This window comes from Chiloscyllium plagiosum, chromosome 7 (assembly GCF_004010195.1).
Source record: "Chiloscyllium plagiosum isolate BGI_BamShark_2017 chromosome 7, ASM401019v2, whole genome shotgun sequence".
In the NCBI taxonomy this organism is placed as follows: Eukaryota; Metazoa; Chordata; class Chondrichthyes; order Orectolobiformes; family Hemiscylliidae; genus Chiloscyllium; species Chiloscyllium plagiosum.
This window is the reverse complement of record NC_057716.1, coordinates 76,489,989-76,516,983: the sequence shown is the minus strand read 5'-3', so window position 1 is coordinate 76,516,983 and position 26,995 is coordinate 76,489,989. Positions and strand designations below refer to the sequence as shown.

Here is a 26,995-nt window from a genome sequence, read left to right as displayed (position 1 = left end):
AGTGGAGGGATATAGGATAGCCAGAAGGGACCTGAAGAAAGGGATTAGGAGAGCTAAGAGAGGGCATGAAAAATCGTTGGCGGATAGGATCAAGGATAACCCTAAGGCATTTTATGCGTATGTGAGAAACCTGAGAATGATGAGAACGAGGGTAGGTCCGATCAAGGCCAGTAGTGGGAGACTGTGTATTGAGTCGGAAGAGATAGGAGAGGTTTTGAATGAGTACTTTTCTTCAGTATTTACGAACGAGGGGGACCGTATTGTTGAAGAGGAGAGTGTGAAATGGACTGGTAAGCTAGAAGAGATACCTGTTAGAAAGGAGGATGTGTTGGACATTTTGAACAACTTGAGGATAGACAAGTCCCCCGGGCCTGACGGGATATATCCTAGGATTATGTGGGAAGCAAGAGAGGAAATTGCAGTACCGTTGGCAATGATCTTCTCGTCTTCACTGGCAACGGGGGTGGTACCAGGGGACTGGAGAGTAGCGAATGTTGTGGGAATAGGGATAACCCCGGGAATTACAGGCCAGTTAGTTTTACTTCGGTGGTAGGCAAAGTAATGGAAAGTGTACTGAGGGATAGGATTTATGAGTATCTGGAAAGACACTGCTTGATAGGGAACAGCCAGCACGGATTTGTGAAGGGTAGGTCTTGCCTTACAAGTCTTATTGAATTCTTTGAGGAGGTGACCAAGCATGTGGATGAGGGTAGAGCAGTGGATGTAGTGTACATGGATTTTAGTAAGGCATTTGATAAGGTTCCCCATGGTAGGCTTATGCGGAAAGTCAGGAGGCATGGGATAGAGGGAAATTTGGCCAGTAGGATAGAAAACTGGCTAACTGGTCGAAGTCAGAGAGTGGTGGTAGATGGTAAATGTTCAGCCTGGAGCCCAGTTACAAGTGGAGTTCCACAGAGATCTGTTCTGGGTCCTCTGCTGTTTGTAATTTTTATTAATGACTTGGAAGAGGGAGTCGAAGGGTGGGTCAGTAAATTTGCAGATGATACGAAGATTGGAGTTGTGGATAGTGAGAAGAGCTGTTGTCGGTTGCAAAGAGACTTAGATATGATGCAGAGCTGGGCTGAGGAGTGGCAGATGGAGTTCAACCCTGTCAAGTGTGAGGTTGTCCATTTTGGAAGGACAAATAAGAATGCGGAATACTGGGTTAACGGTAGGGTTCTTAGTAAGGTGGAGGTGCAGAGGGATCTTGCGGTCTATGTTCATAGATCTTTGAAAGTTGCCACTCAGGTGGATAGAGCTTGTAAGAATGCCTATGGTGTATGAGCGTTCATTAGCAGAGGGATTGAATTCAAGAGTCGTGAAGTGATGTTGCAACTGTACAGGACCTTGGTTAGGCCACATTTGGATTACTGTGTGCAGTTCTGGTCGCCTCACTTTAGGAAAATATGGAAGCTCTGGAGAGGGTGCAGAGAAGATTTACCAGGATGTTGCCTGGAATGGAGAATAGGTCATATGAGGATAGGTTGAGAGTGCTAGGCCTTTTCTCATTCGAACGGCGAAGGATGAGGGGTGACTTGATAGAGGTTTAGAGGAATAGATAGAGTAGACAGTCAGGAACTTTTTCCCCGGGTACAACAGAGTGTTACAAGGGGACATAAATTTAAGGTGAAGGGTGGAAGGTATAGGGGAGATGTCAGGGGTAGGTTCTTTACCCAGAGAGTGGTGGGGGCATGGAATGCGCTGCCTGTGGGAGTGGCAGAGTCAGAATCATTGGCGACCTTTAAGCGGCAATTGGATAGATACATGGATGGGTGCTTAAACTAGGACAAATGTTTGGCACAACAACGTGGTCCGAAGGGCCTGTTCTGTGCTGTATAGTTCTATGTTCTATGGGAATATTGCTATTTTATCTTTACTATAATTTGTCAATTGTTATATAACGTTACACTCTCCATCAAAAAGGTGATCAAATAATGCTTAAATTTCAAGCAAAACAGTTCATGGTGGAGAAATATCTGCTGGAAATAGGCAGGTTGCCTAATCTCCAGGTGCCCTGATCTAGACGGATTAAAACAGCTCATGTGCTTGGCACCTAAATGTTAACAGTTCCCAAGTAAGCACATAGACTTAGAACATTTCTGGATCAGCAACCTCACCACATGGTGGCACAGTGGTTAGCACTGCTGCCTCACAGCACCAGAGACCCGGGTTCAATTCCCGCCTCAGGGGACTGACTGACTGTGTGGAGTTTGCATATTCTCCCCGTGTCTGCGTAGGTTTCCTCCCACAATCCAAAAATGTGTAGGTTAGGTGAATTAGCCATGCTAAATTGCCCGTAGTGTTAGAGGAATGGGTCCGGGTGGGTTGCGTTTCGGCATCGGTGTGGACTTGTTGGGCCGAAGGGCCTGTTTCCACACTGTAAGTAATGTAATCAAATCAAACATTCAGACACTCCTTAAAGCCACAGCAACTGGCAATCCCTGGTGTGTTTGGATTTCCCTGAATATCTACTTGATGTTTACTCAGTGTAGATCTTGCTCATTGTGTCAACTTTAATCTCACCTCTATTACAAAAGATGCCTAATTACATTTCAAAAGTACTTTACTGACTGCAAAGCAGTTTGGAAAGGTTTGATGTCATGAAAGCCATTACATAATGCTAAGTTCTTTTTGTCACTTTCTACTGCCATGTTATCATCTGACGTTTTTCTGGCTTGTGCAAATTTTATTAAGCACACAGTGACGAAGGTGTTAGCTCACCAAATGTCTGTTTTCTTAAAAACACCATGTCTTCGAAGATTTTTTTTGGCATAAAAATTTACAATTGTAAAGCTCACAACAGCTGTTACTTTTATCACAAAAGAAATCATATAATCAAAAAAAGTCTTTATACTTGAATTTAAGCCACATGCATGGCAAAAAAGGCAAAGTCTAATTTAGCAAAAGAATGTGAATGTTGCTGATAGTTGGATGGATAATACGTAAAAGTACCAAGACATTCAGCCTTGAAACAGCTTAGAAAAAGGAGATTTCAGAAGCGATCCAAAACTCAATAATGTTGGAGCAGAGCTTATTGAATCAACCATTGAGAAACAATTTTTTTAAAAAGTGCCAGATGAGCAATGCATATAAATATTAGCATCAAGCTTTGAAAACTTCTAGCTGCTTAAAAAGCCAAGAATAAATTCTTAATCAGTTTGTCGGATATCATGAACTCCTTTGCTCGCTTGTGACACATGGGCTTAGTTAAAAAGGTAACAAGTTTGAAGAGATTGTAGTCTTGATGAGCTGTAAAGCATTTTGGAGTGACTTCTGCAAACAGGACTGATTCCTGATGTTTTTCAGTCTGACTGCATTGTAAGTGCTAACACTTGGACTGTGGATCATAGTTTGAAAAGTTATTTCTGCAATCCAATTCTAGACAGAATTTAAAAATATTGTGATTTGAAATATGCTCAAGCCATAAGGTAAAAGTAGACTAATACCCTTATTTTCTAATGCAAGATTAATACAGCAGCAATCTGTGGAATGCTAAACTTAGGATTGCGCCATGACAACATTAATATTGCTCTACATTGATACTACTTCAAATTGTAACAGGTTCTCCCTTCTTTAATTGGCATTAACAGTTGCAGAGTGTATATATTCAGTTTAACGAAAACTGCAGAACAGGTGCACTGATATCAACGTTACAACATACCATTGTATATCTACTTAAGTACAGCAAACCTCATAACAGAGGACAAGATTTTGAACATTAAAGGCAAAGTAGAGATTCCAAATTACAGTCAATATTTTAATGTTATATAATTGTATTTCTTGCTAAATTATTTTGTGAATAAAAAAAGCAAATATCCCCGGCATTCTGGCATCTTCATCGAAATCTAGTGATACTGCTTTAAAGCTGTTCACTCAGGACCTGGAATTTTGAACCACCTTATTGCAAACACTAGGAAACAGTGGTTTCCTAATAATTGGTCCACCACCAACTAACTTGATCTTGTGCTCCCACGCAGACATTTACTTGGAGGAGTCTTTAATTTGCAGAAAGTTCCAAAGTAATGAAACAGAACTCAGAAGAACTGCAATGATGTTCAAAAGCTATGCAGATATGTAATTTAAATATGTACATATTCTTAACACTTATCATAGTTTGCCACTCTTAGATATTCAAAACCCTGCCACAAGATTGACAGAACAAAAGATTTGTTTTATATAACACCTTCCGTGAACAGTCAGACATTTCAAATTATGTTACACCCTATGATCTGCTTAGGAGAGATAATCCTAGTCTTAGTGTAGGAAGTACAGCAACCAATCAGCGTACACCATGGTACCACAAATAGAAACTAGACAATTGCCAGATCGTGTTTTCATTGTGTAATTTTACCCGAGGTGTAACTGCTGGCTAGGACATAGGCTAATTTCACTGTTGTTCTTCAAAAGTAGCGCCATGGATTCTTTTTCATTCACCTTAGCAGGCAGGTGGAGACTCAGTTTAATTTCTCATGCTTAGAACAGCATCTTCCTCAGGACTATGCTGCAGTGTCAATTTTGAATCTTGTACTCTAGACCTTGAGTCAGACTTGTCCTAGGACCTTGTAACTCAGAGGCACAAATGCTATAACTAGGCCACAAAGAATAATTTCCTACACGTCAACCAGTTTATAGCAGTGTTTTCCCACTCTGATACCATTTCAAGGTTTGACCATACCTATCATTTGCAACAACACAAGATTTAAAAGGGACTTTGTGGTCGCAATCCACAGTTTGAGAAACCCTGATTACACTAACACTGTTTATTTTAAACATTATTTTCTGCTCTATTTCTTATTTTGACAGTGTCGTAGATTGCATACTATTTTACATATTAACAATATCACAATTATGGTATTTAATAACAGTGCTGCTTTAAAGCATTCATCAAAATGAGCATCCATAAATTAGAGGTGTAATGACATACAATGAACATCTGAGTCACTTAAATGACACACTGAGCAGAATGGTACAATGCCAGTCACTTACACAATGTCATTTGTTTTGTGGTATTAGCAATACTCAGATACATTTAAGGCATCATGTTAAACCTAGTTTTTGTTAAGGTGGAAAATAGCCAGTTAAACAATTGATAAGCGTTTTATTCTCATTAGTGAAATTATTCTCAATCTATCAGTGATCTGTAAAAACTGATTTAAAAGTGGAAGATTGCATATATTTAAAGAATATTTTCAGTAAAACTGAAATGGAACATTTCCAATTACCAGTCATTACATTTCACACTTTTAAAGTAATTGTTCTGAACAACCATTTTAAAATCCTACCAGTTAAGAGGGAATGGAAATATTTCAGTTACAATGCACAGGATTATTGTGCATGCTAGAAATGAAATTAAAACAAAAATGGTGGAAATAATTAACCAGTGTAGTGGCAACTATGGAGAATCAAATCGTCCATTATGGTAGAGACCTTTAAAGCAGCACTGTTATTAAATACCATAATTGTAATGTTGTTAATATGTAAAATAGTATGCAATCTACAACACTGTCACAAATAAGAAATAGAGCAGAAATTAATGTTTAAAATAAACAGTGTTAGTGTAATCAGGGTTTCTCAAACTGTGGATTGCGACCACAAAGTCCCTTTTAAATCTTGTGTTGTTGCAAATGATAGGTATGGTCAAACCTTGAAATGGTATCAGAGTGGGAAAACACTGCTATAAACTGGTTGACGTATAGGAAATTATTCTTTGTGGCCTAGTTGTAGCATTTGTGCCTCTGAGTTACAAGGTCCTCGGACAAGTCTGACTCAAGGTCTAGAGTACAAGATTCAAAATTGACACGGCAGCATAGTCCTGAGGAAGATGCTATTCTAAGCATGAGAAATTAAACTGAGTCTCCACCTGCCTGCTAAGGTGAATGGAAAAGAATCCATGGCGCTACTTTTGAAGGACAACAGTGAAATTAGCCTATGTCCTAGCCAGCAGTTACACCTCGGGTAAAATTACACAATGAAAACATGATCTGGCAATTGTCTAGTTTCTATTTGTGGTACCATGGTGTACGTCGATTGGTTGCTTTACTGATGATCAGAGTCCCAACATGCCCACAGCCACAATACTTATGTGGGGAGTTTAAACTTTACACTGTCAGTTTTACCTTTCCCAGACCGCTCAGTGGTTATGACAGTGGAACCAGATAACGAACCACTTGGCTTTTTGCACTACAATTTCTTCTAAATTTTTGTAAAATGCAGAGAACTTTTCATAGCAGGTAGAAAACTAATGTAAAACAAAGTAAATTAGCTGAAGTGTCAAAGCACTCCAGCACCAGTGATAACATTCACAAGACCCACCATCCTGACAGTGTTCATTTAACTCTTCTACTTCAAACTCACTGTTCATCCCTTTCTGCAGCAACCAATTTTCCAGAATCCTTTGACTTATGTCCAACTGATGTTAGAGAAAACAAGATTATTAAGGAGTAGGAAGGACAGCGCTGTTGATCATTCTCAACGGGTAATGCTTGGGGCTGGAGCAGGCAAAAGGGGCTCAACATTATCCGGGGGGGGGGGGGGGGGGGGGGGTGTTAACAGTGCCAAAGAATGTGGGAGAAGTGAGCATGGTCAGTGAGAAAAGGTTGTGCTATGGTGACAGCGATATTTAAAAGAAATGCAAATCAATGAATTGAAGACTTAAGGGACACACTTTCAGTTCATGACAAGAAACAGGGCATGGCCATGATGGCATTATACTCGACAATTTGCCTTCTGATTCTCTAAGCTCTTCATCTCTGCTGGAACTCGCAGGTATAAACATTCATAAAATGCAAATAGACAGATTTAAAACATCGTTGCTCATTGAAAGATCAGGGTCAATGCTTCAGATTGACTGCCTTTTTATTAGAACCGGCAAAAATTATGTGCAGCAAGTTGAAAACAAATACAGAGTGAAGAAACAGGGCAGGCAAATGATAGGTTGGAAAGCATGAGAGTTTAAGCTAAAGGCAATTATAAAGTAGGGCATCTTTTAACTATAATAATCTAAATCTTGCATCTAAATGATGGGATAATACTATGTATGTCACTACTTATATTAGTTGGCTGACAGATTCAACTACATGGACGAAACATCAACAGAAAAATTATGTGCAAATAGGTAGCTCATTAGTAATATGAGACATTCCATTTACTTATTAACTGTTGGCAAAATGCATTTGAGGCAATTTATCATGAATGAGAAGTTAGTAAAAAAAAGTCAGCAATTGGGGCTAGCAAGTGGCCACAAAGCATATTTTAAACATCTAAATAAAGGCATGGTGGCTCAAGGGTGGTACGGTGGCTCAGTGGTTAGCACTGTTGCCTCATAGCACCAGGGTCCCAGGTTCAATTCCAGCTTTGGGCAGCTGTCTGCGTGGGTTTCCTCCAGGTGCTCCGGTTTCATCCCACGGTCCAAAGGTGTGCAGGTCGGGTGAATTGGTCATGCTAAATTGCCCATAGTGTTAGGTGCACTAGTCAGGGGAAAATGGTTCTGAGTGGGTTACTCTTCGGAGGGTCGGTATGGACTGGTTGGGCCGAAGGGCCTGTTTCCACACTGTGGGGAATCTAGTCTAATCTAAAATAAACAAATAAAGGTTATTGTGCTTCAGAAGTCTATGCTTGGTCTGATCATATAGATTACTTTTACATTAGCATCCCAAGTAATGATAGAACCTACTGACCTCATCAAAATAAATACTTATCACTTTGGTGTATTTGTTATTTATGTTATCATAATGGGAGATGAAGCACAACACAACGAGGTGTGAAGCCTTCAGATCAGGAGACCCACTCAAACATAAGGAATCCAGTATGACCTTTGCAGAGCCATGAAGACAGCCAATACTGACCAAACTAGAGACTCAGACAGACACCCAGTGACTATGGCAATGACTGAATGACATCACAGGTTCTAAAAAAAGAGACAGCACAAGATAGCAGATGATGACCTATCCCTCCCAGATCTACTCAATGCCTTTGATGGTCGCTTTGAGCAGAAGTTTGGCGAAGAGGTAACACCCAATCCAACAGGTCCTGACGAAGCTAACCCAACAGTCACTGCATTGAAGTCAATTGAACTGAATTGATCGTAACGTGTACTGAGGCATAGTGAAACGTTTAGTCTTGCGAGTATTACAGGCAGATCACATAGTTAAGTCGCATAGATAAGTAAATAATAGGTAAACAGAGGCAAAAACAAAAACACAGATACAGACGAATGTTAAGAGTTTGTGAGTCCATTAAGTATTCTAACAACAGTAGGGTAGAATCTGTTCCTTCTACCCAATGTCAAGGTTGAAGGAAAACATTGCCAGGGTGAGATGGATCTTTGAGAATGCTGGCAGCCTTTCCTTAACAGCAGGCCTGGTAAATGGATTCTATAGATGGGAGGTTGGCCTTTGTGATTGGCCAGGCCAGTTCACCACTCTCTGTAACAGTTTCCAATCTTGAATGGTACAGTTGCCACACCGGGTAGTGATACATCCAGACAGAATGCTCCCGATGTCGCACCTATAAAAGCTGGCAAGGGTATTCGCCAGCAGGCCAAATTTCCTCAGTTGCCTGAAGAAAAAGACGTTGTTGGGCCTTTGTAACCAGTGACTCCACATGAAGAGTCCAAGTATGCTTGTTGCGGATGACCACTCCCAGGAACTTGACACTCTCCACCTGTTCCACCTCTGTGCTATTAATCTGTAAGGGGATATGAGTAACATCCTGCCAAAAGTCAATAATGACTTCCTTAGTTTTGCCGGCATTGAGAGCTAGGTTGTTCTCAATGCACCATTTTCCAGGTCTTCTACCTCCTGTCCTTGGTCTGTTTTGTCGCCATCTGAGATTCGACTGAAGGAAAGCGATGGGACCAGACAGAGTGCCAGGCCGTGCACTCAGAGCATGCGCAGATCACCTGGCAGAGGTCTTCTTGGACATCTTCAACCTCTCCCTGCAGCAGGCTACTGTCCTTGCCTGTTTCAAAAGGGCCAACATCATCCCTGTATCTATGAAGACTCATGCAGTATGTCTCAATGACTACCGCCCAGCGGCCCTCATGTCGGTGGTCATCAAGTGCTTTGAAAGGCTGGCCATGGCATTAATCAACTTCAGCCTCTACACTGATCCACGTCACATGCCATATCACTTGCCATTCACTCCTCCCTCGAACATCTTGACACTAAGAACAGCTACCTAAGAATCCTACTCATTGACTACAGTTCTGCCTTCAACACTATTGGATGTATGGATGCATCATGACCTGGTATGGCAACTGGAGACGGTTCCAGAGAGTGGTGAATTCAGCCTGGACAATCACAAAGGGCAACCTCCCATCTGCAGAATCCACCCACCAGGCCGGCTGTCAAAGAAAGGCCACCAGCATTCTCAAAGATCCATCCCACGCTGGCATTTTTTTCTACAACCTCCACTATCGGGGAGAAGGTACTGAAGCCTGAACACATGCACAAGCCTATTTCGTAATAGTTTCTACCCTACTGTTGTTAGAAATTGAATGGATTCACAAATGCTTAACATTCGCTTACAGCTGTGCTTTGCTTTTTGCTGCTGTTTACCTATTATTTACTTATCTATGCTACTTAACTGTGTGATCTGCCTCTGTATTGCTCACAAGACAAAGCTTTTCACTGTGCCTCAGTACACATGACAATAAATTCTATTCTATGTTAAAAAAGAAAAAGATTTGTCTTTTTCCAATGCAGCCTTAAAATAGGTCAAGTATTTCTTTTCTGAAATCCAAAGAACAAAAGCACAACCAACAGCACAGAAACAGACCCTTCGATCCAACCAGTCCATGCCAAATATAATCCTAAACTAAACTAGTCCCACTTGTCTACTCCTGGCCAATATCTCTCCAAACCTTCCCTATTCTTGTACTTATCCAAGTGTCTGTTAGATGCTGTAACTGTGTCCACATCCACGACTTCCTCAGAAAGTTCATTCCACGCATGAACCACCCTCTATGTAAAATCGTTGCTCCTCACGTCCTCTTTAAATCTCTCTCGTCTCACCTTAAAAACGTGTCTTCTAGTCTTGAAATCCCCCATCCTAGTGGAGAAAAAAAACTGCTATATACCTTCATGATTTTATAAACCTCTACAAAGCCACCTTTCAACCTTCTATGCTCCAGTGAAAAACATTCCCAACCTATGGAGCCTTTCTTTATAACTCAAACCTTCCATACCTGGCATCATCCTGGTAAATCTCTTCTAAACCCTCTCCAGCTTAAAAATATCCTTTGTACAACTGGGTAACCAGAAGTGAACACAATACTCCATCGGGATGGGTAAATGAATAGGAAGGGTTATTTGGATATGGGCCAAATGCTGGCAAATGGGACTAGATCTATTTAGGATATCTAGACTTTCCGTGCTGTACATTTCTATGATTCTAAGAGACTTCACTAATGTCCTGTACAACCTCAACATGACTTCCCAACTCCTATACTCAAAAGGACTGAGCAAGGAAGGCAAACATGCTAAATGTCTTTTTAACCATCCTGTGTATATGTGATCAAACTTCAAAGAATTACGTACCTGAATCCACTGGGTCCCTCTGTTCTGCAACACTACCCAAGGCCCTACCACTAATTATACAAGTCTTGCCCTCATTTGTTGTATCAAAATGCAATTCTTCACATTTATCCAGATTGAACTCCATCTGCCATTTTTCAGCCCATTGACCAATTTGATCAAGATCCCTTTGTAATCTCAGAAAACCTTCCTTATTGTCTTCTAACCCACCAATTTTGGTGTTGTCTACAAACTTATCAATAATACCTTCAACATTCTCATCTAAAGCATTTATATAAATGACAAACAAAAGAGGACCCAGAACTGACCTCTGTGGGACACTACTGATGACAGAGCCTCCAGTCTGAAAAACAACTGTCCACCACCACCCTCTGTCTCCTGCCGTTAAGACAGTTATAGAGTAATAGAGATGTACAGCACTAAAAAAGACCCTTCGGTCCAACCCGTCCAGATATCCCAACCCAATCTAGTCCCAACTGCCAGCACCCAGCCCATACCCCTCCAAACCCTTCCTATTCATATACCCATCCAAATGCCTCTTAAATGTTGCAATTGTACCAGCCTCCACCACATCCTCTGGCAGCTCATTCCATACACGTACCACCCTCTGTGTGAAAAAAGTTGCCCCTTGGGTCTCTTTTATATCTTTCCCCTCTCCTCCTAAACCTATGCCCTCTAGTTCTGGACTCCCCCACCCCAGGGAAAAGACTTTGTCTATTTATCCTATCCATGCCCCTCATGATTTTGTAAACCTCTATAACATCACCCCTCAGCCTCAGATGCTCCAGGGAAAACAGCCCCTGCTCTCCCTGTAGCTCAAATCCTCCAACCCTGGCAACATCCTTGTAAATGTGTCTTCTAGAAGACAGAGGATAGAGGAGGGGGATTGGGGGGAGGGTGGGGGAAGAGATAGAGAGAGACAGAGGCAGAGACAGAGAGAGGAGAAAGAGACATAAAGAGAGAGAAAGCAAAAGAAAGAAAGACTAAGAAAGAGAAAAGGCAATATAGATTACATATTAAAATCGTTGACCAAATTATATCAATGTCATTTTAAAAAACATTGCAAACTTCTGTTAGGCTTATGGCTAAATGAATTAAAGGCCACTTCCAGTGGAGGGCTTGCATTGATCAGCCTAAAAAACTACGTTGTTCGCATGCCTCCTCCACTCCCAGAAACAAACAGGGTTATTAGATAACAAATCTTTAATTGACTCACGAAGTCAATTAGTATTAAAGTTTTATTTTCTCCTCTCCCCTACGTAAGCAGCAAAGTCACTATCGCAAAGCAAGAAACAGCACACAGAAATCTGACTAAACCATCTACCTGATCTCAGTTTCACTTCTGTTTTCTCCTGTTCTTCTCTCCTGTCTTATTCGAATGGCTTCTCACTTTGCACCTCTTTTACCATTCATCTCATTTTCTTACCCTTCCAACTGGGCTGCCATGAATTTGCACTTCTGTACCTGGTCTTGACTAATTAATTAGAATTCACATCAAATCAGGAAAACAACTCTTCAGATTTTTTTTTTAAACAATTCTGTCATTTTTCTATGAATAGTTGATTCACTTACTATCTCCAACATGCCAATGTTATAGTTGGATGTGATTTTGACAGGCAGCATCAAAAAAAAAGGTAATGGGGTAAACCATCTGACCCTTCGAGCCTGCTCTGCCATTTAATATTATCTTCCTAAGTATCCTGTCTGCACTTTTGCCTCATACCTTTGATCCATTTAGCCCTAAGTAGTCTTCTTGGAAATATTCAAGGGTTAGCCTCAACTGCTTTCTGTGACAAGCAATTCCATTGGTTTACCATTCAATGGGTGAAAAACATCTCTTCATTTCAGTCTTAAATGGCCTACCCCATACCCTTAGAAAGTGACCCCGGTTCTGGAATCCTCATCCTTCCTAAATCCATCCTGTCTAGTTGTGTTAGAATTTTATATGAGATCTCCACTCATTCTTCTAAGCTCCAGTGGATATAGTCCTAACTAATCCAGTCTCTTTTCAGAACTCAGTCCTGACATGCCAGGAATCAGTCGGGTAAACCTTTGTTGCATTCCCTCATTAGTCAGACCATCCTTCTGTAATCCAGAACTGCACAAACAACTCCAGGAATGGTCTCACTAAGTTATTGTCTTGACAATAGCAACAAGACAATTCTGCTCCTACCTTCGAATTATCTCGTTATGAAGGCCAACATACCATTTGCTTTCTTCACCGCCACTGCACCTGCATGTTGACTTTCAGCAACTGGTATACAAGAACATCCAAATCTTGTTGCGCCTACCGATTTCCCAAACTATTGCCAAACTAGCTGGTAGCTGTTTTTGCTACCAAAGTGGATAACCTCACACTTATCTGCATTATACTCTGTCGTGCATTAACCCACTCACTCAACTTGCCCAAATCACACTGAAGCATCTCTGCACCCTCCTCACAATTCACCCTCCCAAGTTCTCATGTGGGACCTTATCAATTGCTTTCTTAAATTCCAAGTAAACCACATCCATTGGTTCCCTTTCTATCCTTAAAAAATTCCAAAAGATTCGTCAAGCATGATTGCCATGCTGACTCAGTATAGTCCTGTCACTGTTTTCCAAATACAATTGCTAATCCTTGAGGTACCATGCTTAGTGTCAATGCTCTTTTACTGCTAGATCCATTGATTACATAATTCTGCTAGCAATAATAAACTGTTTGATATGTTAAACTACATTAAAAATCAAATCTGTTTATATGGCCATTGCTGCATTATTCCTAAAAGGTTTGTTATTTGAACATTACTATACACTTTGTTTCCATTCTGCAGAAGTAAAGAATCTGAAGAACACCATCTCTGTTGTAACCTCACTAACACAACACTCAACTCCCTTCTTGAAAAAAATTCTTGAGTACCAGCAAATTGAAGTTTTTTGTTGAATATTATTGTGGCCAAGAGTGCACAACATTTCAAAGCTCAAATGATCAAAATATAAAGCCTAAAACCTATTAGATTCTTTAAATCATTATCACGGAGAGACAGGGAAATAGACAACATTTTTTTGGACCAAAAGCTATTTTAGAAATGAGCATCACCATGTTTACTTTAAAGCACATGGTGCATCAAGAATAACAGTGAAACAGACATGATTACAAGGCAGTAGCTTCATCCAGCAAATCCCATCAATGCAAATCTCAGGATCAAAAAGCACAAATTGATGAATCTTGGAATAAAATTTAGGTTAAAAACAATACAACTGATGTGTGAATCATTCACTCAGCAAAACAAAAATGCATGCAAGAGACAATATGACAGTTTTGAAGCAAGATAGAATTGGCAGTTAGTTACAGAAAGGGAGAGGTGGGGTAAGTAGCTAATGATCTTTATCAGGCTTAACAATGAACAAAAAACTTTAATTATGACAGTTGCACTAAAGGTAAAGGAACTATCCTGATCCATCCAAATAGTTAGGCAAGGTACCTGATATTAGTGGAATGATTTCTTGCTGGAGAGCAAGCTTTAATATGCAAGATCTGAACAGGCTGGGGCTGTTTTTCCCAGTGTGTGAGAGGCTGAGGAGTGACCTTATAGAAGTTTATAAAATCATGAGTGGCATGGATAGGGTAAATGGACAAGGTCTTTTTCTTGGGGTGGGCGAATCCAGAACTAGACAGTATAGGTTTAAAGTAAGCGGGGAAAGATTTAAAAGGGACCTAAGGGGCAACTTTTTCATGCAGATGATGGTGCGAGTATGGAATGAGCTGCCAGAAAGTGGTGGAGGCGGAAACAATTACAATATTTAAAAGGCATCTGGATGGGCATAAGAATAGGAAGGGTTGAGAGAGATGTGGGCCAAGTGCTGGCAAATGGGACTAGTTTAGGTTAGGATATCTGGTCTACAAGGACATGTTGGACCGAAGGGTCTGTTTCTGTGCTGTACATTTCCACGACTCCATCTCATTATGTAAAACTACTAAAATAAGCATTTCTCTCATCGGGCAGAGTTTACTATTCTTTTCTTTTAAGGCACAAGGGATTATAATGCAGGAGCATCCACTGTGTGTTCCACATAATACCAAGTTCTTTGAACCCCACCATCAGCACGTAGCTATTCGCACACCACTTTATACCACCTTTAATGAGGCTTCTAGATGCAGAGCTGCAGCAACAACAGTACTACCAATATTTCTAGATTTATTAAAAATGTTCAGATACTTGGCTGCTGGCTAATGAATTCCATAGCATAATTTCAGTCTGTTCTAGCTACTGCATTAATAACAAAAATAACAGAAGACCCAAACCTTAGATCATTTGATGTGAATGAGAAAAAAAACGCAAAGGTTGAATTTCAGAGAGAGTGGTTGGGAGTGGAAAAAAGCTAACAAGAATTTCAGAGAGGAAGAAATGAAAGTTAAGTTTGAAAGAAATACATTGCTTTTAAAATTCAGACAGTAGGATAGGTATGATTATTCAGGATTTATATTAGAAGAGCAAGTCACTATTTTTGCCAGCGAAGAGTCTAAAAAGACTTATCCTCAGACATACTCGTCCAGCTCACAGCTTAATTTTAGCAGAAAATTTGGACCATTCTTCAAAGCATTCAGTGAATCAAAATTTATTAAGACAGGTCATTGGTGGGAAATGTTTGCCTTTTCAACTCTGAAGCAAATTTCAATTGTGTCCTGATAAAAGGGTCATAAATAAAGGAGAAAATGAAAGATTGAAGGTTACAGAGATCAACTCTGGCAAGAGTACAACACACTTCCAGTGGAACACAAAATATCACCTTAATAATATTTCCAAAATAACAAAATGGGATTAGTCGAGAAAAAAATGAACTGTTGGCATATGAAAACAAGGCCATTCTGACATTATTGTTTCAAAGTGAGAAATTAGCATGAAAACAGAAATTTCTGGAAAAAACTCAGTACGTCTGGAAATTTCTGCAGTTGCAGTTCTGAATAAAGGTCACTGGTCCTCTCCACAGATGCTGCCAGACCTGCTGAGATTTTTCAGTAATTTCTGTTTTTGTTTCTGATTTCCAGCATCTGCAGTTCTTTGGTTTTTTTAAGAAGTTTGACTTGTTGAACTTACAAAATGAATTTCAATGTGAAATATACATACAACTGACAAAACATTGACTCTGGAGTGGTTTTACTTAACTAAAACATTCTTTGTAAAGATAAAAGGTGTAAGAAAAATTATTGGTGCCAAGTTATGTTAATGCTATAATGTTTACATCCTACTAATTCTATTTGCTACTGTACTTTTGAGTTAAACCTGTATAGTTTGCAAACATGCTATATGTATATATGCAAATTAAAGGATTATCTGCACAGTCTGCAATATTTGTTGCAAGTTTCTGAAAAGAGCTTGCTGCATTTTGACAGCCATTGTTAAAAAAAGTCCTTTACCACAGTGAAGCTTTCTTCCTTCCGAGGGTAGTACGCAATGAAATCCTTCAGTTATATCCTGTTTTTCTCGTTGATGTTCTCCATGAAATCCAACATTTGGAGCAACTCTCGAATGGAATGTGCTAGCTGGCAACATTTAATCCCCTGGCCTAGCAACAGGGGGGCGGGAGAGCTTATTGCAGGGTTTTCAGAAGGTCTAAGCTAGGATTGTAAAATGAGGCTGAATCTTACCAGTTTTGTGGATAAAAATCAATTTCATCAAGTTTCATGAATGGTTTCACTCGGTGAGGCTTAGAAAAGTTTTCTTGTTCTATTTTCCAAAACTCGCCTCATTAACTATTTACCACACCCCTTTGACGCCCTTTATCCAATGCTAGACCGATCTTACCACTTGCTGTACGCAGATCAACTCGCTATTACCGGCATATCTCTGAGATGCACTCTGCTCCACTCCATGAACTGGGTGCCTGTTCCTGTACACTAAATGCCATTTGTAGCAGCACTTTAATTCTAGCTGTCAGTACATCCTAAATTGCAAGTTTAAAGTGCAGAAGCATCCTGCAAGTGGACTGAAGAGGAGACATGAGGGCCCTGAGAGGCTGGCAGGTGTCAGATGCTAGTATCCACAGAGGAGTGGAGAACAGCTGGTGCCCTGAAGTAGGCCCTGAGCTGCTGCTGCTGGGCATCCAAAATGGTATTCTGGAAAGGCAAGCAGTGAATAGTAGGATAGGAAGCTGCATATTAACTAGATGAGCTGTACAGTTAATATGAGGCCAATAATAAGCAATAATCCCTGATAATAGGCATCTCACCACTGCCGAGCAAGGATCTCATTTCAACTTCCAGAATTTAGATGGAAAGTGCAGCTAATTGCTCCCATTGTTACGGAAGGCCTTGATCTCTCACTCAGTTCTCCTAGACCTCTCACCATTGCCCATGCCGTTCAGGGTCCTATAACATTCGGTCCAAAATATTCTTCACCAAAGTGACTTGCTTCATCAGCATTGCAACAAACAAACAAATTCTTGCAGTTGGCTTTCATCAACAGCACTCCCGTTGTTCTTCTGCCCATAGCTATGCTGGTCACTTCTAGAGATATATCAGATCTAACAACTTTGTAATACAGAATGATCAGTTGGTTGCCAATATGACCACATTAAGTGAGATCACTCAATTAAAATATCAGATGGTCATTTGATAATAGTTCAAATCAGCAAGTCAAAGACCAATAATTGATTAAAAAAATTGCAATGTCATCATTGCATGAGGATCTGGAAGAAATGTTGAGTAGGCATGGGTGTTGTGGGAATGCAAATATCATCAAGAGAACACAAGGCACGTATCGTGGGATGGAGGAGAAACTATGGAGAAAAACAGATTCAGTTTAGAGAAAGGTAAAAGGGTCTTTGGATTGGTAAGGCAATGGAAGGAGGATTACAATAAGTGAGGAAGTTAAACAAATTTAGCACCAAGTTAGGTTGACATTCCAAAGCATTCCTGAGGGAATATTAGACTGTTTCTTAGATCAGATATTTAAACTAAGGCTTGGTCTGCTCTGTGTGGTGTTCACAAAAGATTGCAATGAGATTATTTCAAAGAAGAGTAGGAGAATATATCCTGAGTGTCCTATCCAATATTTATTCCTCAATCAATATTATTAAAAATAAACTGCTGTGCATGGGTTTCCTCCATGCTCCAGTTCCTCCCACAGTGCAAAGATGTGGTAAGATGGATTGGCTATGCTAAATTGCCCAGTGTCCAGGGATGTATAGGTTAGATGGATTGGCCATGGGGAATGCAAAGTTGCAGAGATAGGGCGAGATGCTCTTCGGAGAGTCGGTGTGGACGTTTTGGGACAAATGGCCTGTTTCCACACTGCAGGGATTCCATTCTATTCGGTTTTAAATTCTTCATCTGGTCACCATTACATTGCTCTTTGTGGAAGTTTGCTACGTACAAATTAGATGCTCTGTTTCAGATATTACAGCAGCGCCAGCATTTCAAATGCACTTCAATAATTGCAAGGTATTTTAGGATATCTTCAGGTTTTGTAGAGGGCCATAAATTCAACTCTCTTTTTTTCCAGACAGAGGAGTTTAAGGATATGTTTGGCAGGAAAAAGGATTAACCAGGGCCTTTGCTGTCCATATCATGCTAGAAAAATGAGGAGATTGAGGTTCAGTATATTACAATCACATTAGCTGTTAAATTACTAAATCGAAAAGGACGATAAGTAAATACATTTAAATATACTGATGCCTTTGAGTGCTCAGGAGCAAGAATTGTAATGAGTTTGAAAATAACAAATTTAGTTTTCCTAGTATTTAATAGGAAGAAAGTTTCGCTCATGCCCATTATAAGGACATGATTAGCTTTCTTCATAAATATATAATTACTATCTGAGTGAGCCAAACCGTTTACAACTTTTAGAAACACAGATACATAGAAAATAGGTGCAGGATTAGACCATTTGGCCCTTCAAGCCTGCACCACCATTCAATACAATCATGGCGGATCATGCAATCTCAGTATGCCATTTCAGCCTTTTCCCCATATCCCTTAGTTCCTTTAGCTGCAACGGGTTATGTTCTAGCGCAACGCCACGTTACAGAAAAATCATGCTTTAGAAACAGCACTTAAAGTGTTGGTGCTGCAATTGTGTTACAGCCAACACATGTTTTAAAAATCCATGTTGTAGAAACAGTATCCCCATTTCAACAACTGTGTTACAGCGAATTTGCATTGACAAAACGTGCATTATATCAGGATGACCTGCAGTCTCCTGATTCTTAATGATTTCAATGGTCCCTACTTTGGTTACGTGTAAACAAACAGCCGATTTCTTAGTCTTGTGTGTGTGTCTTCTTACGAACAGGTAGTTTAGTTTAGAAGATTGAGAAACCTTAAAGATTACCTCCAGATCATCCACTCTTGTGGCACAGTGGCATGGTCCACATAAAAAAAAATTTAAACTAATTATTCCCACTTTTAAATCAGTACTTTGGAACTATAAGGTATATTGATACTTTAAGATCTTCCTTAGTCTATCTTTTGCTTTGACCTGGAATTCACATTGACCTGGAATCATTTAAAACCCTTACAAAGGCAACTGCAGACCTTCTGTTTCTGCCAAAACCCCAACAGGGGTGATCCATGTCCAGTCTTTTTTCACACTTTTGGTTTTTTAGAAATGTCTTTTCAGGTAACATTACATTTAATATCTCAGTCCCCAAACTATATTCCTATAACATATAAATATGCAACTTCATGATTCATAGCACTTCACTGTGTATAGGTCAATAATTTGATACCACTTTTCTGCCTAGAAATGCACTCACATTAGAGATCAGCTTCAATTTTGTATTCAGAAATGCAGGTTTTACTTACCATGTAAGTCAGCATACAGGATCAAGAAAGCGCAAAAGGCCGCTCAAATAAAAGCAAAATATTATGGATGCTGGTAATCTGAAACAAAAACAGAAAATGAACTTCTCCAACACTTCCTGCTTTTATTGCTGTGGCTCAAGCAACCAAGATGATATGTGGGAGTTTAACAACTGCCCACATAAAAGGAGACTGCGCATTGTGAACAAGAAATAGGTATCCAAGAAAAAAGAATGAAAGACAAATTTGGTTTCAAGCTAAAGGTCAGAAGTTTTGCTAAATAGCCAGAGAACTGCTGCAGTGAGGGAAGTAACTAACTAGCCTGCCAATCAGACCAATGAGAGAGTTCAGTGTTCCTGAAAATGTTGTTGAGAATAGAAAACTAAGGAATCTTAACTGGAGATACCTAAGTTTGAATGCACCATGAGAACAGAGATCAAGTACTACTGGCATGGTCTTGAGCAGCAAGTATCGGAATGAGTCTTTGAAAACAAAATGGTTAGAATATAGTCATAAAGTTTTAACAGCACAAAAAAAGGATAAGCTACTGACCATACCTCCTACATTCATGCAGAAAATTTAGTTAATAAAAATGTCATGCATATACATAGGCATTTATGCTAGAAAAGTTAAGCCTCGAATCCCAAGATTTCAGAATAATGGCCTGTTGGTGTCGCAGTTTTACGGAATAAAAATGTCACTGGTTGGTATAGAAGGCAAAGGTCAGACAAAAACTACCAGAATACCTCTGCGGCAAAATTACCAGTTTCCAGGAATTGTTATTCAAATATTATACGCTAAGGGGTAAATGTACGCTAAACTTCCAATTCTCCAAGGAAAACAGCACTAGCCTATTCAGCCTATCCCTGCAGCTCAAGCCCTCCAACTCTTGCAACATCTTCATAAATAGTTTCTGAATCCCTTTTAGTTTCACAACATCCATTCCACAGGAGGGAGACCAGAATTGCACACAATATTCTAAAAGTGGTTGAACCATTGTCCTGTTCAGCCGCATCACGACCTCCCAAATACTATAATCAGTGCACTGACCAATAAAGGTAAACATACCAAATGCCTTCTGCACTATCCTATCTCCCTGTGACTCCACTTTCAAGGAACTGTGAACTTGCACATCAAGGTCTCTTTGTTCAGCCACACTCCCCAGGAGTATATAAGTACCATTAAGTGTATAAGTCCTGTCCTGAATTGCCTTTCCAAATGCAGCATCTCATCTTTTTGTTTATCAAAATTAAACTCCATTTCGACAGTGTAAAAGTTTTTTTTGAGGGAGAGGATTTTGGAATTAATTAAGACGTATAAAACATTTCAAAAATTTCTTTTCACTTCTGGGCTCAGTGGTTAGCACCGCTGCCTCACAGTACCAGGGACCCAGTCTCGACTGTCCTTGTGGAGTCTGCACATTCTCCCTGTCTTTGCATGGTTTACCTCTGGGTGCTCCAGGTGTTCGTGCCACACTTGAAATGTGCAGGTTAGATGGATTGGCAATGCTAAATTACCTATAGCATCCAGGGTAGTGCAGGCTCGGTGGATTAGCCACAGGAAATGCAGGATTACAGGGTAGGGTAGAAGGGTGGGTGTTGGTGCAAACTTGATGGGCTGAGTGGCCTGCTTCTGCACTATACAGATTCTATGGTTCTATAGACTAGCCATATGCTGTTGTCACTGTGAATCCAGAGTCTCTCAATGAGTTAAGTAAATATCATGAAGTGGCATAACAACTCTGATAACATCTTCCAGACTTGCGTGTGCTTAACTATGGTTCGCGGAAGAGTCAGAGTCATAGAGATGTACAGCATGGAAACAGACCCTTCGGTCCAACCCGTCCATGCCGACCAGATATCCCAACCCAATCTAGTCCCACCAGCCAGCACCGGGCCCATATCCCTCCAAACCCTTCCCATTCCTATACCCATCCAAATGTCTCTTAAATGTTGCAATTGTACCAGCCTCCACCACTTCCTCTGGCAGCTCATTCCATACACTTACCACCCTCTGTGTGAAAAAAGTTGCCCCTTAGGTCTCCTTTATATCTTTCTCCTCTCCCTAAACCTATGCCCTCTATTTCTGGACTCCCCCACCCCAGGGAAAAGACTTTGTCTATTTATCCTATCCATGCCCCTCATGATTGTATAAACCTCTATAAGGTCACCTTTCAGCCTCTGATGCTCCAGTGAAAACAGCCCCAGCCTGTTCAGCCTCTCCCCCAACAGTGGCCTGACCAATGTCCTGTACAGCCGCAACATGACCTCCCAACTCCTGTACTCAATTCTCTGACAATTTAAGGAAAGCATACCAAACGCCGCATTCACTATCCTATCTACCTGCGACTCCACTTTCAAGGAGCTATGAACCTGCACTCCAAGATCTCTGTTCAGCAACACTCTCGAGGACCTTACCATTAAGTGCATAAGTCCTGCTAAGATTTGCTTTCCCAAAATGCAGCACCTCGCATTTATCTGAATTAAACTCCATCTGCCACCTCTCAACCCATTGGTCCATCTGGTCAAGATCCTGTTGTAATCTCAGATAACCCTCTTCGCTGTCCACTACACCTCCAATTTTGGTGTCATCTGCAAACTTACTAACTGTACCTCTTATGCTCGCATCCAAATCATTTATGTAAATGACAAAAAGTAGAGGGCCCAGCACCGATCCTTGTGGCACTCCACTGGTCACAGGCCTCCAGTCTGAAAAACAACCTTCCACCACCACCCTCTGTCTTCTACCTTTGAGCCAGTTCTGTATCCAAATGGCTAGTTCTCCCTGCATTCTGTGAGATTTAACCTTGCTAATCAGTCTCCCATGGGGAACTTTGTCAAATGCCTTATGGATCACATCTACCGCTCTGCCCTCATCAATCCTCTTTGCTACTGCGTCAAAAAGCTCAATCAAGTTTGAGACATGATTTCCCACACACAAAGCCATGTTGACTATCAAGTTTGAGACATGATTTCCCACACACAAAGCCATGTTGACTATCCCTAATCAGTCCTTGCCTTTTCAACTGCATGTACATCCTGTCCCTCAGGATTCCCTTCAACAACTTGCCCACCACCGAGGTCAGGCTCACTAGGCTATAGTTCCCTGGCTTGTCCTTTCCACCTTTCTTAAACAGTGGAACCACGTTAGCCAATCTCCAGTCTTCCGGCACCTCACCTGTGACTATCGATGATACAAATATCTCAGCAAGAGGCCCAGCAATCACTTCTCTAGCTTCCCACAGAGTCCTAGGGTACACCTGATCAGGTCCTGGGGATTTATCCACCTTTATGCATTCCAAGACATCCAGCACTTCCTCCTCTGTAATCTGGACATTTTGCAAGGTGTCACCATCTATTTCCCTACAGACTATATCTTCCATATCCTTTTCCATGGTAAATACTGATACAAAATACTCATTTAGTATCTCCCCCATTTTCTGCAGCTCCACACAAAGGCTGCCTTGCTGATCTTTTGAGGGGCCCTATTCTCTCCAAAGTTACCCTTTTGTCCTTAACGTATTTGTAAAAACTCTTTGGATTCTCCTTAATTCTATTTGCCAAAACTATCTCATGTACCCCTTTTGCCCTCCTGATTTCCTTTTTAAGTATACTCCTACTGCCTTTATACTCTTCTAAGGATTCACTCTATCTGTCCTGTCTATACCTGACATAGGCTTCCTTCTTTTTCTTAACCAAACCCTCATTTCTTTAGTCATCCAGTATTCCCTATACCTACCAGCCTTTCCTTTCACCCTAACAGGAATATACTTTCCCTGGAATCTCGTGGCATGCTGCTCCATATTTTATAGCTTCATACTTGCCAGCACTCAAGAAATTTCCTAGTTATTCTCAACACAAACTCAGGTCCACAGGTGCCCAAGTTCAGCTTTCATTTGTTTGCATCTAATTAGTAGAATTTGAACAGGTTAGGATATCTGGTTGGCATGGACAAGTTGGACCGAAGGTTCTGTTTCTGTGCTGTACATCTTGATGACTAGATTAGATTAGATTAATTACAGTGTGGAAACAGGCCCTTCGGCCCAACAAGTCCACACCAACCCACCAAAACGCAACCCAACCAGACCCCATTCTCCTACATTTACCCCTTCACCTAACACTATTGGCAATTTAGCAATTCACCTAACCTGCAAATTGTTGGACTATGGGGACTTTGGACTCTGGAGCACCCGGAGGAAACCCACGCAGACACGGGGAGAATGTGCAAACTCCACACAGTCAGTCGCCTGAGGCGGGAATTGAACCCAGGTCTCTGGCGCTGTGAGGCAGCAGTGCTAACCACTGTGCCACCCAATGAATACCTCCATTCTTTCAAAAGAAGGCCTCAGCAATAACCTTGTTTATAATCTTTGCTGGGCTTTCAACTTATTTCCTCCACTGGCTGATATGCATTCAGTTTATAAACTCTACTTATCAATGCATCAGTCTTAAATTCAGACAGAATGTCCAAATCTGAATTCACACATCATTACCATTTGTTTCCTAGGTCTGCATGTCCTCCCTGGTGAGCTCAAGTTGCCAAGTATTTTTCAAATTATGTAATGTGGTTTATTCCCCTTAAGGGCCAGACAGAATATAATTTGATGTCAGCAGCTGAAAAAGATAACAAATCAAAACTATATGGCACGATGAGAAGATCAGACTCGACAGCTAATTACAGAATACACTAATAAAATTGACTGCTCTAATAGATGAACAGAAAATACTGAAAATACTCAATAGGCCTGGCAGGGTTTGTGGTGAGAGAAATTGTTAAAGCTTCAGGTCTCCAACCTTTCATCAGAACTGGGCCAGTTGACTGTTTCAAGTATTTTCTATTTCGATTTCAGATTTCCAGTTCAGTATCCACAATGTTTTGCTTTTGTAATTGACTGCTCTGTGTGAGTACATCTTATGAGCAAAATACATTGAAATGCAAAATTTCCATGTGAAAATGTTGCTTTGAATCAAAAACACATTCTTGAAAGGAAAAGTGGAGCAAATGTGTTGCTCTATATCAGCCATAATATTCCAAAGCGTTCATTTAATATTTTAAAATAAACAGTGGCATGAAGTACTTGACAAATAATAAATAGTGCTAATCATGGTTAAGAGCTAAGAATTGAATTATTTTTATCTAAAGATCCTGGGTCTGCCACACATCGCTCCAAATACCATTGATTCCACTTTCAAACAGTTCCCTGTAATGCCATTATCAAGTGATATAAACTGTACATAAACCATTAAATTATTTATTTGTCTCCCCATGTAAAACAAAGTGAGAACTGCAAATGCTAGAGATCAGAGTCGAGTGTGTGGTGCTGGAAGAGCACAGCAGGTCAGACAGCATCCGAGGAGCAGAACCAATATTTTGGGCATAAGCCCTTCGTCAGGAATGAGGCTTGTGGGCCAAGGGGCCGAGAGATAAATAGGAGAGGATGGGGCTTGAGGGAGGGTAGCTGAGAATGCAATAGATAGATGAAGGTGGGGGAGAAGGTGATAGGTCAGAGAGGAGAGTGGAGCGGATAGATGGGAAACACAGTGGACAGGTCAAGAAGGCAGTGCTGAGTTGGAGGCATGATTACTGGGATAAGTTGGCGGGGAGGGGAAATTAGGAAACTGGTGAAATCCACATTAATCCCGTGTGGTTGGAGGGTCCCAAGGCGGAAGATGAAGTGTTCTTCCTCCAGGTATTGGGTGGTTAGGGTTTGGTGATGGAGGAGACCCAGCACCTGCATATCCTTAGTAGAGTAGGAGAGGGAGTTGATGTGTTCAGCCACGGGGTGGTGGGTTGGTTGGTGTGTGTGTCCCAGAGATCTTCTCTGAAATGATCCACAAATTGGCATCCTCCCTCCCCGATGTAGAGGAGACCACATCGGGTACAGTGTGAAAGCACAGGTAAATTTCTGTCAGATGTGGAGGGATCCTTTGAGCCCTCGGATGGAGGTGTGCGTGTGGGGTGGGGTGGCGGGGGGGGGGGAAGAAAGAGGGCGAGGCGTGTGCACTTCTGGCAATGACAGGGGAAGGTCCTGGGAGTGGGCTGTGGGCCGGTTGAGGCCATGGATCTGACAAGGTAATCACAGAGGGAATGGTCCCTCCGAAACGCTGATAGGGGTAGAGAGGGAAATATATCCCTCGTGGTGGGGTCTGTTTGAAGGTGGCAGAAGTCCCGGAGGATGACGCGATGTATATGGAGGTCACTGGGTGAAAGGTGAAGACCAGGGGGTTTCTGTCCTTGTTGCGTTGGGAGGGATGGGATTCAAGGTCGGAGGTGCAGGAAATGGAGGAGATGAGCTGGAGGACATCGACCATGTGGGAGTGGAAATTGCAGTATTTTAAGAAGGAGGCCATCTCTATGGTGGAATTGGTCATCCTGGGAACAGATGCAGCAGAGGCAGATGAATTGGGAATAAGGGATAGCATTTTTACAGGAGGCAGGGTGGGAGGAACTGTCGTCCATGTAGCTGTGCGAGTTGGTGGGTTTACAGTAGGTGTCCATTGTTAGTTGGTTGCCGGAGCTGGAGGTGGAGAAGTCCAGGAAGGGGAGGGAGGTGTCCGAGATGGTCCAGCTGAATTTGAGGTCTAGGCGAAAGGTGTTAGTGATGTCGATTAACAGTTCAAACTCCTACTGGAGCTACATGTCCAGTATTTTCAGACACAATTCAGTATTTTTCATTTTTGCTAGGTGTGGTTTAGAAAGTGTTATCAGTTGTATTATTAGGACATACAGTACAACAGCAGGGGGACATTGTTGAACAAGACACTGGTTGTACCGCAATTGGAATATGTGTAGAATTGAGGTCACAATAGTAGAGGCAAAATGTGAAAGAGTACAAAAGTTAATTTATAAGAATGGTTCTAGAAATGAGAAACTTTAGTTCCGAGGACAGATTGAAGAAGATGGGACTGTTCTCCTTTGGAAGAATAAGGCTAAGAGGAAATTTGAGATAGGTTTGCAAATCATGTGTCGGCTGGATAGAGTAGATACGGAGAAGCTGTTCCTGTCTGTAGAAGAAAAAAGAATGAGGGGGCACAGGTCTAAAGTGATCTGTAAATGAGGCAAGGGTGAGCAATTCATTGACGTTGCTTCATAGCAATCAATACTAATCATTGGCAAGATGAGGATAGTCTAATAGAGCAGGAATGGGCGGCATGATGGCTCAATGGTGAGCACTGCAGTCTCACAGCACTAGGGACCCAGGTTTGATTCCAGCCTTGGCCAACTGTCTGGGTGGAGTTTGCACATTCTCCCTGTATCTGTGTACGTTTCCTCTGGGTGTTCCGGTTTCCTCCCACAATCCAAAAGACGTGCAGGTCAGGTGGATTGGCCATGCTAAATTGCCCATAGTGTTAGGTGCATTAGTCAGAGGGAAACTGGTCTGGGTGGGTTACTCTTCGGAGGATCGGTGGGGTTCAATCCTCATGGATTCCCAGATTTGGACTATTAGATCGGGACCAATTTTAACCCATTTAGCCACACAAGTTATAGTTGTATAGTACCTGTGGAAATTTTGTTACCTTAACATTTACCAGGATATTACGATCCTAGGTGGTGGTAATCCTGGACAAAAAAAAGATTCCATAATGAAAGTGGCTCGATAGATATATTTAATTTTTGCAGTTGGATACTACAATGGTTAGTCACTAAAACAAATCAACATAAGGTTTCAGATGTTCTT

General features: G+C 41.2%; 1 protein-coding gene across 4 annotated transcripts in view; it reads right to left on the bottom strand.

Annotated features, from left to right (window-relative positions):
- The window catches only part of LOC122551719 (speckle-type POZ protein-like A), a 213,542-nt gene that overhangs the window by 117,193 nt on the left and 69,354 nt on the right, over positions 1-26,995 (bottom strand). Inside the window, exon 1 of one of the 4 annotated variants that reach the window (XM_043694075.1) lies at positions 19,321-19,344. The exons of the other annotated variants lie outside the window; for them this stretch is intronic. The gene's annotated coding sequence lies outside the window, so the exon portion shown is untranslated. Of the gene's footprint in view, positions 1-19,320; positions 19,345-26,995 lie in introns of those variants that run through there. 4 annotated transcript variants of the gene reach the window in all.